The sequence below is a fragment of the Protomyctophum parallelum genome (genome assembly GCF_964188405.1).
Source record: "Protomyctophum parallelum genome assembly, chromosome: 16".
NCBI lineage: Eukaryota > Metazoa > Chordata > Actinopteri > Myctophiformes > Myctophidae > Protomyctophum > Protomyctophum parallelum.
Window position 1 is genome coordinate 48,017,900 of NC_139711.1, and position 13,106 is coordinate 48,031,005.

At 39.9% G+C, this 13,106-nt stretch overlaps 1 protein-coding gene across 1 annotated transcript in view; it reads right to left on the minus strand.

Annotated features, from left to right (window-relative positions):
• LOC310873856 (protein NLRC3-like) overlaps positions 1 to 12,394 on the minus strand; it is a gene marked incomplete at its 3' end in the record, with an annotated part of 337,331 nt that extends 324,937 nt beyond the window's left edge. Inside the window, exon 1 of the mRNA XM_083786407.1 lies at positions 12,351 to 12,394. The remainder of the gene's footprint in view (positions 1 to 12,350) is intronic.
• Between the last annotated feature and the right edge of the window lie 712 nt (positions 12,395 to 13,106).

Here is a 13,106-nt window from a genome sequence, read left to right on the forward strand (position 1 = left end):
CCTGTTTAGGTAATAAAGGACTCATATATGGCACATCTCTCTCCTGTTTAGGTAATAAAGGACTCATATATGGCAGATCTCTCTCCTGTTTAGGTAATAAAGGACTCTTATAAGGCAAGCATCTCTCTCCTGTTTAGGTAATAAAGGACTCATATATGGCACATCTCTCTCCTGTTTAGGTAATAAAGGACTCATATATGGCACATCTCTCTCCTGTTTAGGTAATAAAGGACTCATATATGGCACATCTCTTCTCCTGTTTAGGTAATAAAGGACTCATATATGGCACATCTCTCTCCTGTTTAGGTAATAAAGGACTCATATATGGCACATCTCTCTCCTGTTTAGGTAATAAAGGACTCATATATGGCACATCTCTCTCCTGTTTAGGTAATAAAGGACTCATATATGGCACATCTCTCTCCTGTTTAGGTAATAAAGGACTCATATATGGCACATCTCTCTCCTGTTTAGGTAATAAAGGACTCATATATGGCACATCTCTCTCCTGTTTAGGTAATAAAGGACTCATATATGGCACATCTCTCTCCTGTTTAGGTAATAAAGGACTCATATATGGCACATCTCTCTCCTGTTTAGGTAATAAAGGACTCATATATGGCACATCTCTCTCCTGTTTAGGTAATAAAGGACTCATATATGGCACATCTCTCTCCTGTTTAGGTAATAAAGGACTCATATATGGCACATCTCTCTCCTGTTTAGGTAATAAAGGACTCATATATGGCACATCTCTCTCCTGTTTAGGTAATAAAGGACTCATATATGGCACATCTCTCTCCTGTTTAGGTAATAAAGGACTCATATATGGCACATCTCTCTCCTGTTTAGGTAATAAAGGACTCATATATGGCACATCTCTCTCCTGTTTAGGTAATAAAGGACTCATATATGGCACATCTCTCTCCTGTTTAGGTAATAAAGGACTCATATATGGCACATCTCTCTCCTGTTTAGGTAATAAAGGACTCATATATGGCACATCTCTCTCCTGTTTAGGTAATAAAGGACTCATATATGGCACATCTCTCTCCTGTTTAGGTAATAAAGGACTCATATATGGCACGATCTCTCTCCTGTTTAGGTAATAAAGGACTCATATATGGCACATCTCTCTCCTGTTTAGGTAATAAAGGACTCATATATGGCACATCTCTCTCCTGTTTAGGTAATAAAGGACTCATATATGGCACATCTCTCTCCTGTTTAGGTAATAAAGGACTCATATATGGCACATCTCTCTCCTGTTTAGGTAATAAAGGACTCATATATGCACATCTCTCTCCTGTTTAGGTAATAAAGGACTCATATATGGCACATCTCTCTCCTGTTTAGGTAATAAAGGACTCATATATGGCACATCTCTCTCCTGTTTAGGTAATAAAGGACTCATATATGGCACATCTCTCTCCTGTTTAGGTAATAAAGGACTCATATATGGCACATCTCTCTCCTGTTTAGGTAATAAAGGACTCATATATGGCACATCTCTCTCCTGTTTAGGTAATAAAGGACTCATATATGGCACATCTCTCTCCTGTTTAGGTAATAAAGGACTCATATATGGCACATCTCTCTCCTGTTTAGGTAATAAAGGACTCATATATGGCACATCTCTCTCCTGTTTAGGTAATAAAGGACTCATATATGGCACATCTCTCTCCTGTTTAGGTAATAAAGGACTCATATATGGCACATCTCTCTCCTGTTTAGGTAATAAAGGACTCATATATGGCACATCTCTCTCCTGTTTAGGTAATAAAGGACTCATATATGGCACATCTCTCTCCTGTTTAGGTAATAAAGGACTCATATATGGCACATCTCTCTCCTGTTTAGGTAATAAAGGACTCATATATGGCACATCTCTCTCCTGTTTAGGTAATAAAGGACTCATATATGGCACATCTCTCTCCTGTTTAGGTAATAAAGGACTCATATATGGCACGATCTCTCTCCTGTTTAGGTAATAAAGGACTCATATATGGCACATCTCTCTCCTGTTTAGGTAATAAAGGACTCATATATGGCACATCTCTCTCCTGTTTAGGTAATAAAGGACTCATATATGGACATCTCTCTCCTGTTTAGGTAATAAAGGGACTCATATATGGCACATCTCTCTCCTGTTTAGGTAATAAAGGACTCATATATGGCACATCTCTCTCCTGTTTAGGTAATAAAGGACTCATATATGGCACATCTCTCTCCTGTTTAGGTAATAAAGGACTCATATATGGCACATCTCTCTCCTGTTTAGGTAATAAAGGACTCATATATGGCACATCTCTCTCCTGTTTAGGTAATAAAGGACTCATATATGGCACATCTCTCTCCTGTTTAGGTAATAAAGGGACTCATATATGGCACATCTCTCTCCTGTTTAGGTAATAAAGGACTCATATATGGCACATCTCTCTCCTGTTTAGGTAATAAAGGACTCATATATGGCACATCTCTCTCCTGTTTAGGTAATAAAGGACTCATATATGGCACATCTCTCTCCTGTTTAGGTAATAAAGGACTCATATATGGCACATCTCTCTCCTGTTTAGGTAATAAAGGACTCATATATGGCACATCTCTCTCCTGTTTAGGTAATAAAGGACTCATATATGGCACATCTCTCTCCTGTTTAGGTAATAAAGGACTCATATATGGCACATCTCTCTCCTGTTTAGGTAATAAAGGACTCATATATGGCACATCTCTCTCCTGTTTAGGTAATAAAGGACTCATATATGGCACATCTCTCTCCTGTTTAGGTAATAAAGGACTCATATATGGCACATCTCTCTCCTGTTTAGGTAATAAAGGACTCATATATGGCACATCTCTCTCCTGTTTAGGTAATAAAGGGACTCATATATGGCACATCTCTCTCCTGTTTAGGTAATAAAGGACTCATATATGGCACATCTCTCTCCTGTTTAGGTAATAAAGGACTCATATATGGCACATCTCTCTCCTGTTTAGGTAATAAAGGACTCATATATGGCACATCTCTCTCCTGTTTAGGTAATAAAGGGCTCATATATGGCACATCTCTCTCCTGTTTAGGTAATAAAGGACTCATATATGCACATCTCTCTCCTGTTTAGGTAATAAAGGACTCATATATGGCACATCTCTCTCCTGTTTAGGTAATAAAGGACTCATATATGGCACATCTCTCTCCTGTTTAGGTAATAAAGGACTCATATATGGCACATCTCTCTCCTGTTTAGGTAATAAAGGACTCATATATGGCACATCTCTCTCCTGTTTAGGTAATAAAGGACTCATATATGGCACATCTCTCTCCTGTTTAGGTAATAAAGGGCTCATATATGGCACATCTCTCTCCTGTTTAGGTAATAAAGGACTCATATATGGCACATCTCTCTCCTGTTTAGGTAATAAAGGACTCATATATGGCACATCTCTCTCCTGTTTAGGTAATAAAGGACTCATATATGGCACATCTCTCTCCTGTTTAGGTAATAAAGGACTCATATATGGCACATCTCTCTCCTGTTTAGGTAATAAAGGCTCATATATGGCACATCTCTCTCCTGTTTAGGTAATAAAGGACTCATATATGGCACATCTCTCTCCTGTTTAGGTAATAAAGGACTCATATATGGCACATCTCTCTCCTGTTTAGGTAATAAAGGACTCATATATGGCACATCTCTCTCCTGTTTAGGTAATAAAGGGCTCATATATGGCACATCTCTCTCCTGTTTAGGTAATAAAGGACTCATATATGGCAACATCTCTCTCCTGTTTAGGTAATAAAGGACTCATATATGGCACATCTCTCTCCTGTTTAGGTAATAAAGGACTCATATATGGCACATCTCTCTCCTGTTTAGGTAATAAAGGCTCATATATGGCAAGATCTCTCTCCTGTTTAGGTAATAAAGGACTCATATATGGCACATCTCTCTCCTGTTTAGGTAATAAAGGACTCATATATGGCACATCTCTCTCCTGTTTAGGTAATAAAGGGACTCATATATGGCACATCTCTCTCCTGTTTAGGTAATAAAGGGCTCATATATGGCACATCTCTCTCCTGTTTAGGTAATAAAGGGCTCATATATGGCACATCTCTCTCCTGTTTAGGTAATAAAGGACTCATATATGGCACATCTCTCTCCTGTTTAGGTAATAAAGGGCTCATATATGGCACATCTCTCTCCTGTTTAGGTAATAAAGGACTCATATATGGCACATCTCTCTCCTGTTTAGGTAATAAAGGACTCATATATGGCACATCTCTCTCCTGTTTAGGTAATAAAGGACTCATATATGGCACATCTCTCTCCTGTTTAGGTAATAAAGGGCTCATATATGGCACATCTCTCTCCTGTTTAGGTAATAAAGGACTCATATATGGCACATCTCTCTCCTGTTTAGGTAATAAAGGGACTCATATATGGACATCTCTCTCCTGTTTAGGTAATAAAGGACTCATATATGGCACATCTCTCTCCTGTTTAGGTAATAAAGGACTCATATATGGCACATCTCTCTCCTGTTTAGGTAATAAAGGGACTCATATATGGCAGATCTCTCTCCTGTTTAGGTAATAAAGGACTCATATATGGACATCTCTCTCCTGTTTAGGTAATAAAGGACTCATATATGGCACATCTCTCTCCTGTTTAGGTAATAAAGGACTCATATATGGCACATCTCTCTCCTGTTTAGGTAATAAAGGGCTCATATATGGCACATCTCTCTCCTGTTTAGGTAATAAAGGACTCATATATGGCAGATCTCTCTCCTGTTTAGGTAATAAAGGACTCATATATGGCACATCTCTCTCCTGTTTAGGTAATAAAGGACTCATATATGGACATCTCTCTCCTGTTTAGGTAATAAAGGGCTCATATATGGCACATCTCTCTCCTGTTTAGGTAATAAAGGACTCATATATGGCACATCTCTCTCCTGTTTAGGTAATAAAGGGCTCATATATGGCACATCTCTCTCCTGTTTAGGTAATAAAGGGACTCATATATGGCACATCTCTCTCCTGTTTAGGTAATAAAGGGCTCATATATGGCACATCTCTCTCCTGTTTAGGTAATAAAGGCTCATATATGGCACATCTCTCTCCTGTTTAGGTAATAAAGGCTCATATATGGCACATCTCTCTCCTGTTTAGGTAATAAAGGACTCATATATGGCACATCTCTCTCCTGTTTAGGTAATAAAGGACTCATATATGGCACATCTCTCTCCTGTTTAGGTAATAAAGGCTCATATATGGCACATCTCTCTCCTGTTTAGGTAATAAAGGGCTCATATATGGCACATCTCTCTCCTGTTTAGGTAATAAAGGACTCATATATGGCACATCTCTCTCCTGTTTAGGTAATAAAGGGCTCATATATGGCACATCTCTCTCCTGTTTAGGTAATAAAGGACTCATATATGGCACATCTCTCTCCTGTTTAGGTAATAAAGGACTCATATATGGCACATCTCTCTCCTGTTTAGGTAATAAAGGACTCATATATGGACATCTCTCTCCTGTTTAGGTAATAAAGGACTCATATATGGACATCTCTCTCCTGTTTAGGTAATAAAGGGACTCATATATGGACATCTCTCTCCTGTTTAGGTAATAAAGGACTCATATATGGCACATCTCTCTCCTGTTTAGGTAATAAAGGGCTCATATATGGCACATCTCTCTCCTGTTTAGGTAATAAAGGACTCATATATGGCACATCTCTCTCCTGTTTAGGTAATAAAGGACTCATATATGGACATCTCTCTCCTGTTTAGGTAATAAAGGACTCATATATGGCACATCTCTCTCCTGTTTAGGTAATAAAGGACTCATATATGGCACATCTCTCTCCTGTTTAGGTAATAAAGGACTCATATATGGCACATCTCTCTCCTGTTTAGGTAATAAAGGACTCATATATGGACATCTCTCTCCTGTTTAGGTAATAAAGGACTCATATATGGCACATCTCTCTCCTGTTTAGGTAATAAAGGACTCATATATGGCACATCTCTCTCCTGTTTAGGTAATAAAGGACTCATATATGGCACATCTCTCTCCTGTTTAGGTAATAAAGGACTCATATATGGACATCTCTCTCCTGTTTAGGTAATAAAGGACTCATATATGGCACATCTCTCTCCTGTTTAGGTAATAAAGGGCTCATATATGGCACATCTCTCTCCTGTTTAGGTAATAAAGGGCTCATATATGGCACATCTCTCTCCTGTTTAGGTAATAAAGGACTCATATATGGACATCTCTCTCCTGTTTAGGTAATAAAGGACTCATATATGGCACATCTCTCTCCTGTTTAGGTAATAAAGGACTCATATATGGACATCTCTCTCCTGTTTAGGTAATAAAGGACTCATATATGGACATCTCTCTCCTGTTTAGGTAATAAAGGACTCATATATGGACATCTCTCTCCTGTTTAGGTAATAAAGGGCTCATATATGGCACATCTCTCTCCTGTTTAGGTAATAAAGGGCTCATATATGGCACATCTCTCTCCTGTTTAGGTAATAAAGGACTCATATATGGACATCTCTCTCCTGTTTAGGTAATAAAGGACTCATATATGGCACATCTCTCTCCTGTTTAGGTAATAAAGGACTCATATATGGCAGATCTCTCTCCTGTTTAGGTAATAAAGGACTCATATATGACACATCTCTCTCCTGTTTAGGTAATAAAGGACTCATATATGGCACATCTCTCTCCTGTTTAGGTAATAAAGGGACTCATATATGGCACATCTCTCTCCTGTTTAGGTAATAAAGGACTCATATATGGCACATCTCTCTCCTGTTTAGGTAATAAAGGGCTCATATATGGACATCTCTCTCCTGTTTAGGTAATAAAGGACTCATATATGGACATCTCTCTCCTGTTTAGGTAATAAAGGACTCATATATGGACATCTCTCTCCTGTTTAGGTAATAAAGGACTCATATATGGCAGATCTCTCTCCTGCTTTAGGTAATAAAGGGCTCATATATGGACATCTCTCTCCTGTTTAGGTAATAAAGGGCTCATATATGGCACATCTCTCTCCTGTTTAGGTAATAAAGGGCTCATATATGGCACATCTCTCTCCTGTTTAGGTAATAAAGGGCTCATATATGGCACATCTCTCTCCTGTTTAGGTAATAAAGGACTCATATATGGCACATCTCTCTCCTGTTTAGGTAATAAAGGACTCATATATGGCACATCTCTCTCCTGTTTAGGTAATAAAGGGCTCATATATGGCACATCTCTCTCCTGTTTAGGTAATAAAGGGCTCATATATGGCACATCTCTCTCCTGTTTAGGTAATAAAGGACTCATATATGGCACATCTCTCTCCTGTTTAGGTAATAAAGGCTCATATATGGACATCTCTCTCCTGTTTAGGTAATAAAGGACTCATATATGGCACATCTCTCTCCTGTTTAGGTAATAAAGGACTCATATATGGCACATCTCTCTCCTGTTTAGGTAATAAAGGACTCATATATGGACATCTCTCTCCTGTTTAGGTAATAAAGGACTCATATATGGACATCTCTCTCCTGTTTAGGTAATAAAGGACTCATATATGGACATCTCTCTCCTGTTTAGGTAATAAAGGACTCATATATGGCACATCTCTCTCCTGTTTAGGTAATAAAGGGCTCATATATGGCACATCTCTCTCCTGTTTAGGTAATAAAGGACTCATATATGGCACATCTCTCTCCTGTTTAGGTAATAAAGGACTCATATATGGACATCTCTCTCCTGTTTAGGTAATAAAGGACTCATATATGGCACATCTCTCTCCTGTTTAGGTAATAAAGGACTCATATATGGCACATCTCTCTCCTGTTTAGGTAATAAAGGACTCATATATGGCACATCTCTCTCCTGTTTAGGTAATAAAGGACTCATATATGGACATCTCTCTCCTGTTTAGGTAATAAAGGACTCATATATGGCACATCTCTCTCCTGTTTAGGTAATAAAGGACTCATATATGGCACATCTCTCTCCTGTTTAGGTAATAAAGGGCTCATATATGGCACATCTCTCTCCTGTTTAGGTAATAAAGGACTCATATATGGACATCTCTCTCCTGTTTAGGTAATAAAGGACTCATATATGGCACATCTCTCTCCTGTTTAGGTAATAAAGGGCTCATATATGGACATCTCTCTCCTGTTTAGGTAATAAAGGGCTCATATATGGCACATCTCTCTCCTGTTTAGGTAATAAAGGACTCATATATGGACATCTCTCTCCTGTTTAGGTAATAAAGGACTCATATATGGCACATCTCTCTCCTGTTTAGGTAATAAAGGACTCATATATGGACATCTCCCTCCTGTTTAGGTAATAAAGGACTCATATATGGACATCTCTCTCCTGTTTAGGTAATAAAGGACTCATATATGGACATCTCTCTCCTGTTTAGGTAATAAAGGGCTCATATATGGCACATCTCTCTCCTGTTTAGGTAATAAAGGGCTCATATATGGCACATCTCTCTCCTGTTTAGGTAATAAAGGACTCATATATGGACATCTCTCTCCTGTTTAGGTAATAAAGGGCTCATATATGGCACATCTCTCTCCTGTTTAGGTAATAAAGGGCTCATATATGGACATCTCTCTCCTGTTTAGGTAATAAAGGACTCATATATGGCACATCTCTCTCCTGTTTAGGTAATAAAGGACTCATATATGGCACATCTCTCTCCTGTTTAGGTAATAAAGGGCTCATATATGGACATCTCTCTCCTGTTTAGGTAATAAAGGACTCATATATGGACATCTCTCTCCTGTTTAGGTAATAAAGGACTCATATATGGCAGATCTCTCTCCTGCTTAGGTAATAAAGGGCTCATATATGGACATCTCTCTCCTGTTTAGGTAATAAAGGACTCATATATGGCACATCTCTCTCCTGTTTAGGTAATAAAGGGCTCATATATGGCACATCTCTCTCCTGTTTAGGTAATAAAGGGCTCATATATGGCACATCTCTCTCCTGTTTAGGTAATAAAGGACTCATATATGGCACATCTCTCTCCTGTTTAGGTAATAAAGGACTCATATATGGCAGATCTCTCTCCTGTTTAGGTAATAAAGGACTCATATATGGACATCTCTCTCCTGTTTAGGTAATAAAGGACTCATATATGGACATCTCTCTCCTGTTTAGGTAATAAAGGACTCATATATGGCACATCTCTCTCCTGTTTAGGTAATAAAGGGCTCATATATGGCACATCTCTCTCCTGTTTAGGTAATAAAGGACTCATATATGGACATCTCTCTCCTGTTTAGGTAATAAAGGGCTCATATATGGCACATCTCTCTCCTGTTTAGGTAATAAAGGGCTCATATATGGACATCTCTCTCCTGTTTAGGTAATAAAGGACTCATATATGGACATCTCTCTCCTGTTTAGGTAATAAAGGACTCATATATGGCACATCTCTCTCCTGTTTAGGTAATAAAGGACTCATATATGGCAGATCTCTCTCCTGTTTAGGTAATAAAGGGCTCATATATGGCAGATCTCTCTCCTGTTTAGGTAATAAAGGGCTCATATATGGACATCTCTCTCCTGTTTAGGTAATAAAGGACTCATATATGGACATCTCTCTCCTGTTTAGGTAATAAAGGACTCATATATGGACATCTCTCTCCTGTTTAGGTAATAAAGGACTCATATATGGACATCTCTCTCCTGTTTAGGTAATAAAGGGCTCATATATGGCACATCTCTCTCCTGTTTAGGTAATAAAGGGCTCATATATGGCACATCTCTCTCCTGTTTAGGTAATAAAGGACTCATATATGGACATCTCTCTCCTGTTTAGGTAATAAAGGGCTCATATATGGCACATCTCTCTCCTGTTTAGGTAATAAAGGGCTCATATATGGACATCTCTCTCCTGTTTAGGTAATAAAGGACTCATATATGGCACATCTCTCTCCTGTTTAGGTAATAAAGGACTCATATATGGCACATCTCTCTCCTGTTTAGGTAATAAAGGACTCATATATGGCACATCTCTCTCCTGTTTAGGTAATAAAGGACTCATATATGGACATCTCTCTCCTGTTTAGGTAATAAAGGACTCATATATGGCACATCTCTCTCCTGTTTAGGTAATAAAGGACTCATATATGGACATCTCTCTCCTGTTTAGGTAATAAAGGACTCATATATGGCACATCTCTCTCCTGTTTAGGTAATAAAGGGCTCATATATGGCACATCTCTCTCCTGTTTAGGTAATAAAGGACTCATATATGGCACATCTCTCTCCTGTTTAGGTAATAAAGGACTCATATATGGACATCTCTCTCCTGTTTAGGTAATAAAGGGCTCATATATGGCACATCTCTCTCCTGTTTAGGTAATAAAGGGCTCATATATGGACATCTCTCTCCTGTTTAGGTAATAAAGGGCTCATATATGGACATCTCTCTCCTGTTTAGGTAATAAAGGGCTCATATATGGCACATCTCTCTCCTGTTTAGGTAATAAAGGGCTCATATATGGACATCTCTCTCCTGTTTAGGTAATAAAGGGCTCATATATGGCACATCTCTCTCCTGTTTAGGTAATAAAGGACTCATATATGGCACATCTCTCTCCTGTTTAGGTAATAAAGGGCTCATATATGGACATCTCTCTCCTGTTTAGTTAATAAAGTACCCTTGACTGCATTCCATTGTCACTGTGCCTGCATGCAGACAATGTGTGCGTGTGAATTAGCCTACATTAATTTTTTTTTAATATATTTTTTATCCCACGATTTTGTAACCCATTTTTCACCCCTGTGTCAATCATCTAATGTGATCCTGGGCTCTACACATGCACCTCCACCAGCCTAGTCCCCATATATGGGGGACAAGGGGAGAGCAACGGACTTGAACTCATGCTTCCTTCATTCCTGAGTGTCCAAGTTGCTCCTTTACACCTGACAGGGGGGAGTTTCCCTGGTTGGACGTAGCGCGTGGAAGGAACACGTTATTCCAACCAGCTCCTTTCCCCTCCCCGGCTGGCCAGGGGGAGGTTTAGAGACCAGGATTACTGCATGTTTTTGTGAGGGTATCTACCCTAGGGGACACGGGGAGAACATGTGAGGGTACCTACCCTAGGGGACACGGGGAGAACATGTGAGGGTACCTACCCTAGGGGACACGGGTAGAACATGTGAGGGTACCTACCCTAGGGGACACGGGGAGAACATGTGAGGGTACCTACCCTAGGGGACACGGGGAGAACATGTGAGGGTACCTACCCTAGGGGACACGGGGAGAACATGTGAGGGTACCTACCCTAGGGGACACGGGGAGAACATGTGAGGGTACCTACCCTAGGGGACATGGGGGGAACATGTGAGGGTACCTACCCTAGGGGACACGGGGAGAACATGTGAGGGTACCTACCCTAGGGGACACGGGGAGAACATGTGAGGGTACCTACCCTAGGGGACACGGGGAGAACATGTGAGGGTACCTACCCTAGGGGACACGGGGAGAACATGTGAGGGTACCTACCCTAGGGGACACGGGGAGAACATGTGAGGGTACCTACCCTAGGGGACACGGGGAGAACATGTGAGGGTACCTACCCTAGGGGACACGGGGAGAACATGTGAGGGTACCTACCCTAGGGGACACGGGGAGAACATGCAAACTCCACACAGAAAGGCCCTTTCGCCAACCCCGCCTTCGGGTATGGGCACTGATGACGCGGAGGAGGAAACACGCCGCCAGCACCCACAGCGTCCCGAGCGGGAATCGAACCCAGGACCTTCTAGCTGTGAGGCGACAGCACTACCAACTGTGCCACCGTGCCCCTTTTTTAGCCTACATTATAACGTGACATTTATTACACCTCGAAAATATAGCCACTCTACAAGCTCACTGTGGACTTCTATAGGTCTGACTCTGCTATTATTTTATGTGCAGGACTTGCCAAGTCTCCAGAGCAATGGTAAAGTGTCTATCATTCTTTTATTATATGGAGAGAAAAGTCGAGAGTCGGGATTTGGAGATTTACCACATAGTGTGAAATGACAGACAATGAAAGAAACATGTTCCACTTCCACTCACAATTTAGGTGGCTTTTAAAATGCGGTACTTATTCCTTCATTAAAATATGATTGGCACCTCATAAGTGTAAATATAAAATCAAATATAATATCACCTACAATTGAAACCTGCAACTGCAGTGATTTTATTCTGTGTTCAATGCGTTTCTGTGTTTGTGTGTGGACTCAGCCAAGGCCTTAAGTGTTCAATTTATTAGCATGAAGTTTCAATTCTTACTTGTCTTCAGTCCAGGTGTGGTTTGACTGGGTGTCTTCAGTCCAGGTGTGGTTTGACTGGGTGTCTTCAGTCCAGGTGTGGTTTGACTGGGTGTCTTCAGTCCAGGTGTGGTTTGACTGGGTGTCTTCAGTCCAGGTGTCTTCGACTGTCTTCGTCTTCGTCTTCGTCTTTGACTGGGTGTCTTCAGTCCAGGGTTCTGCTCAGTCTCACCACGCCTCTCTCTGTGGACATGATTACATATTTACATCCTCATTGGAGCCACCAGCTGGTTCCTATGTAGATCCCACAATCCATCATTGATTGACTGATTGATTGATTTATACATTTTCATCTATTAATTAACCAGATAATGATGTCAGCTAAACGGTTGTTAACTACGTGTTATTCCCAGCCATCCCTAGTTGTTTTATATAGTTTTGTTTTATATTTTTTATATATATGTAATATTGTATAGTGTTAGGGGTCCTCATTCACAACGTAAATATACGACCAGGTGTAAATGAAATGCGTAATGATATCGTATTCTTCCGTCTGATCAAGCTGCGACAAGCTCCCGCGTCATCAGCAAAGGTGGCCGTACTAATGACTGCATGTGTGCTTGATACAGTGATAGCCTACAGCAGGGGTACTGTAAATACCGGATAAACGGTGGTTCCGTGGCTCAAATAATAATAATAATAATAATAATAATAATAATAATAATAATAAAACTTTATTTGTATAGCACCTTTCATGACATGAAATGCAGCTCAAAGT